The sequence below is a fragment of the Momordica charantia genome (genome assembly GCF_013281855.1).
Source record: "Momordica charantia cultivar OHB3-1 chromosome 8 unlocalized genomic scaffold, Mcharantia_2.0 BLBB01000008.1, whole genome shotgun sequence".
Lineage (NCBI taxonomy): Eukaryota > Viridiplantae > Streptophyta > Magnoliopsida > Cucurbitales > Cucurbitaceae > Momordica > Momordica charantia.
This window is the reverse complement of record NW_028275166.1, coordinates 14,687,677-14,693,912: the sequence shown is the minus strand read 5'-3', so window position 1 is coordinate 14,693,912 and position 6,236 is coordinate 14,687,677.

Below are 6,236 nucleotides of genomic sequence, written 5' to 3'. Positions count from 1 at the left end.
TAAGTTCGTCTCCATAGGGACTAGTTTTCTTTTAAAATTAATTTTGTAAATTGTTGGAATGAGCAATCAGATTTGTGATAAAAATTGGTGAGATTGGTTGAACACGAAAAACACACAAAAATAATAGAATTTAAAAGCCCAACCCCCTACTACTGTTTAGTTTTAAAATGATGAATTACACCTACCAAATGTGCCCGTAATTACACTCAATTTATCCAAACTGGTTCAACTCCTATTCCATACCACTGTTGGTTTGTTTAGAAGCTTAGGCTAGTGTTTAAATATGTCTATGCAACTCTAGAATCCTAAATAAATCAAGTGCCAACTTACGTTTAACGGGCAAGTGATGCAAATCCAACCACGGATCCATTGAATGTACCCGAGGGACCAATTACAAGAAGCAAAGTAAAGAAGATTCAAGAGGTTTTCATAATACATCTTCAAAGGCTAGCTAATGCACATGAGGAGACAAAGATTTCTGAGGCCAAAATTCTTTACAATGTTAATTTAATGAGTCAAGAAGATAATGGAGCAAAGATGTCAAGGGAAAAGTTGTCTATTTTGAGAGATGGCACGGAGGATAAAAAAAGTGTGCAGATTGGTAAACAGGTGCCTTTGCAGATTGCACCTCTTGGGAGTTTGTGATGTCAAAGCTTGTCAAATCTCATCCAAACGTAAAGCGCCTCCTACATGTGATTTCCAAGACAATTTAAAGCAATTCTACGTTTTTGGATTCACATTTAGTTGTCTATTTCGATGTGCAATCATGTTTTAATTTGCGTGTCTTATTTTCTACAATTTGCATTAAATAGGATTTGGAAGACTTTTGGTGTTCCTCATGTTGAACGACCCTTAAGCCTATTTAAAGGCTTGTAATCACCTTGTTTTGGCAGATTAAACATATTAAAATTCAAGAACTTTTGTTCCTTAACACTTTTGGTGTTGCTTCTTTCAAATCTCGCTTTAGGTTTGATGTTAAACAGATTCATTGGATTAGTCTCGATCAAGCTAATTATGGAGTGAGTCGTCTTAGGATCTAGGAGTGACCATCGTAGATTCTAAGTCCGATCTAAGAGTGATTCATCTTCTAACCTTACTCTTGGTTGGAATCATTCGGTAAGTGAGTCGTTTTTGTGAATGTTTGTAAGGATCCTAGAAGGACCTCTAGCTTTGTAAACCCGAGCAACCTTGACGCTTATCATTTGGTATCATAGCCTATGTCTAGGATCTTGTTTTAGTTCTTATTTCTAAGTAACTTCTCGTTTTACCTTGATGAGATCTGTTTGACTCTAACCTTCTCAAAATTAAATTCAAACTAGTGTGATTTAAACAAGTGGCCAACAAGAAAAATCAACTAGATAAATTGTATCAATCAAGTTAAGCAAATAGAGCGTAATACGTCGTGCTCACTGATAGATGTAATTTAAATAGATGAACTAAACTCGTAGGAGGGTTGAAGAAACAATTTACCTACTCATGAAATTGAAAGAAATTAAAACACAAGAGAAGATAACAAAAGAAAGCATTTTAATTAGAATTGAAAAGAAAGTACAAAATGGAACAAATTGAATTGCAATAAAATAAACAAGAGCAATTGTAGAAAAATAATTGAAAACAAAACTTAGATAAAAACTACAAAACTAAAGTAGAAAGGAAAACAAAAGCATGGAAAAAATGAGATGTCTTGAAGTGATGCTTGGAAGCTCTTTTCATAGGTCATGGAGGTAACAAGATGTCGAGAAATGCATGGAAGGTTAGAACCAAATGAGGTTGTAGAGATTTTAGGAACTGATAACAAATCTTGGACCAATTACTTGGTCAAATGTTGTTATTTCCGTTTTGACAATCTAGGTATCGAATGTGGCTGAAACATTGTGAAGCTAGAACTTTCAAAGTAACTTAGCTGGCTCATTCCTCTAGTAAGCTAGTCTGCAATGTGTCTGGCGCATTTTGATCATCAATCTTCACTTTTCCTTACAAAATAAGCATATTTACACAATGTGGCCTTCATTTACCTATAATTGAATTCTGAAGTCCCTAATCACAAATTACGCACATTTTCCCTAAAATATATGCTTGAACATACATTTTTCATCATAATCAACTCCCAACTAAGGATGTAAACCTACTCTTTTTAGCCTTTAATCAAGTCTTTTCACACCCCCAAACTTAATATTTTGCTTGTCCTCAAGCAAAAACAACAATTATGAAATCAATAATAAGCATGCAAAATTCAAGAATAAACCAAACATCAAGCAGAGCCGAGTAATTTGCTCATATGGTGTCTCAGGAGGAATGTTAAAGCTTTAATCTCTACTACTTTTCTAAAGCACAATCATCATAAAGCCACCTTTGTTTAATTGGATTAAGAGGCATTTCATTTTTTTGAGATATGTTACCTACCCTTTGACATTTATTACATACCTGGGCGAATTGTTGGGCATCTTGAAATAATGTGGGCAAAAAAAAACCACTTTGTAATACCTTAGCGGCTGTTTTTTGTCTAGCATAATGCCCACCATACGGGGACGTGTGACATGAATTCAAACTTTCTGTTTGTTCCTCCTCAGCAATACATCTGTGCAAAATATTACCAGGACCCAACTTATATAAATAAGGCTCATCCCACCTATAGTGTTTAGGATCATGCAAAAAAAATTTTACCTGCTGCGAGTTGAACTCATAAGGCAAGATACCACTTACCACGAAGTTTGTATAGTCTGCATACCATGGAACATTATTAATTTGAAGGACTTGTTCATCAGCAAAATGTTCCTTGATTTCTGAGGGTTCATTCTGATTAGTGGACTCTAATCGAGACAAGTGGTCTGCCACCTGGTTTTCTGTTCCTTTTCTGTCTCGAATCTCCAAGTCAAATTCTTGAAGGAGTAGAATCCATCTAATTAGCCTTGGCTTCGCATCTCTTTTTGCAAACAAATATTTCAGCGCAGAATGATCAATGCCCCCAATAACTTTCGAGCTTATTAAATATGATATGAACTTATCAAAAACAAAAACAACAGCTAATAGTTCTTTTTCAGTGGTGGTGTAATTAAGCTGAGTTGCAGTCAAGGTTTTACCGGCATAGTAAACTGGATGTAAAATTTTATTTCTCCGTTGTCCTAACATGACTCCTACTGCATAATCGCTTGCATCACACAATACCTCAAATGGCAAACTCCAGTCAGGCTCTATTATAGGTGCTGAACTTAATGCTTTTCTAAGAGTATTAAATGAGTTCATGCATTATTCATCAAATTTAAATGGCCTATTAATTTCTAACAATCGGCATAAGGGTTTATAAATCTTTGCAAAATCTTTGATGAAACGTCGATAAAAGCCAGCATGTCCAAGAAAACTATGAATACCTTTAACAGATGAAGGTGGGGGCAGTTTTGAAATTATCTCGATTTTTGCCCTATCTACTTCCATACCTTTGTTGGAAATCTTAGGTCCCAAAACAATACATTCTCTTACCATAAAATAACATTTTTCCCAATTTAAGACAAGGTTTGTTTTCTCACATCTGTCTAAAACTTTTTCAAGATTTTCTAAACAATTTTCAAATGAATCCCCAAAAACTAAAAAATCATCCATAAAAATTTCAATCACATTTTCAATCATGTCAGAAAAAATTGCCATCATACATCGCTGAAAAGTAGCTGGTGCATTACACAAACCAAATGGCATTCTTCGAAATGCAAATGTTCCGTATGGGCATGTGAATGTTGTTTTCTCCTGGTCTTCTGGGGATATTGTGATCTGGTTATATCCGGAGTACCCATCGAGAAAGCAGTAGAATTCTTTGCCTGCAAGACGATCAAGCATTTGGTCAATAAATGGTAAGGGGAAATGATCTTATTTTGTTACCTTGTTAAGTTTGCGGTAATCCATGCAAACTCTCCATCCAGTTACAGTACGTGATGGGATTAATCCATTTGCTTCATTTGAGATGACCGTCATGCCACCCTTTTTTGGCACACATTGAACTAGGCGAACCCAACTACTATCTACTATTGGGTAGATTATTCATGCATCAAACCATTTGAGAATTTCTTTCTTCACAACCTCCTTCATCTTGGCAATCTCCTTTGATGTTTAATTGAGTTACTTACGCCTTCCTCTAAATGTATTTTATGCATACAAAATGATGGGTTGATTCCCTTGATGTCTGCTATGGTCCATCCAATAGCTTTCTTGTAACTTGATAACACCTGTAATAATAAATTTTCTTGCTCGTTAGATAATGATGAAGATATAATAACCGGTAAAGTTTCATTTTCTCCTAAATATGCATATTTTAAGTGATCAGGTAGAAGTTTTTGCTCCAATTGTGGAGGCTCAATGAACGAAGGCTACATTGTCCTGGTTCCTTCATTGGTCAATGTTCCCGTCTCAGGTTTCTCTATTGGCCATGTTGAGGTAGCTATGTTTCCTACCTCCTCTGCTTCATGTAACTCTTGCTCCAAACCTACAATCATCAAATCATAATATTCTTCTATAGAAACAGGGTTAGCTGTATTGGCATATGTCTAGGATCTTGTTTTAGTTCTTATTTCTAAGTAACTTCCCATTTTACCTTGATGAGATCCGTTTGACTCTAACCTTCTCAAAATTAAATTCAAACTAGTGTGATTTAAACAAGTGGCCAACAAGAAAAATCAACTAGATAAATTGTATCAATCAAGTTAAGCAAAGAGAGCGTAATACGCCGTGCTCACTGATAGATGTAATTTAAATAGATGAACTAAACTTGTAGGAGGGTTGAAGAAACAATTTACCTACTCATGGAATTGAAAGAAATTAAAACACACGAGAAGATAACAAAAGAAAACATTTTAATTAGAATTGGAAAGAAAGTACAAAATGAAACAAATTGAATTGCAAAAAAATAAACAAGAGTAATTGTAGAAAAATAATTGAAAACAAAACTTAAATAAAAACTACAAAACTAAAGTACAAAGGAAAACAAAAGCATGGAAAAAATGAGATGTCTTGAAGTGATGCTTGAGAGCTCTTTTTATAGGTCATGGAGGTAACAAGATGTTGAGAAATGCATGGAAGGTTAGAACCAAATGAGGTTGTAGAGACTTTAGGAACTCATAACAAATCTTGGACCAATTACTTGGTCAAAAGTTGTTATTCCCGTTTTGACAATCTAGACATCGAATGTGGCTGAAGCATTGTGAAGCTAGAACTTTCAAAGTAACTTGGTTGACTCATTCGTCTAGTAAGCTAGTCTGCAATGTGTCTGACGCATTTTGATCATCAATCTTCACTTTTCCTTACAAAATAAACATATTTACACAAATTAGCCTTCATTTACCTATAATTGAATTTCAAAGTCCCTAATCACAAATTACGCACATTTTCCCTAAAATATATGCTTGAACATACATTTTTCATCATAATTAATTCCCAACTAAGCATGTAAACCTACTCTTTTTAGCCTTTAATCAAATCTTATCATCTATGTACTTCAATTCTGTCTGGGACCTTGTAGATCAACCTGATCGGGTAAAACCTATAGGTTGTAAGTGGATTTACAAGAGAAAACGAGACGCGAAGGAAAGGTACAGACCTTTAAGGCTAGACTCGTGGCAAAGGGATACATCCAATGAAAAGGGGTGGACTATGAGGAAATCCTCTCCCCGGAAGCCATGCTAAAGTCTATAAGAATACTCTCGTCCATTGCCAAATTTTATGACTATTAAATTTGACAAATGGATGTCAAGACTGCTTTTCTGAATGGCAATCTTGAAGAGACTATTTATATGTCTCAACCAGAAGGGTTCATTAAGCAAGGTAAAAAGCAAAAGGTTTGCAAGTTTAAACGATCCATTTATGGATTAAAACAAGCATCTCGATCTTGGAATATAAGATTTGATACCGCAATCAAGTCTTATAGTTTTGACTAGAATGTTGATGAGCCTTATGTATACAAGAAGATCATGAACAACACTATAGTTTTCTTGGTGTTGTATGTGGATGATATCCTACTCATTGGGAATGATGTAGGTTTCCTAACTGACATTAAGAAGTGGCTAGCAATTGAATTACAAATGAAAGATTTGGGACACACTCAGTTTGTTCTGGGGATTCAAAACAATCATAAGAATCGAAAGAACAGAACGCTAGGCCTGTCTCAGGCAACTTATATCAACAAAATGCTTGTAAGATATTTGATGCAGAATTCCAAGAAAGGTTTACTACCTTTCAGGCACGAAATCTCTCTG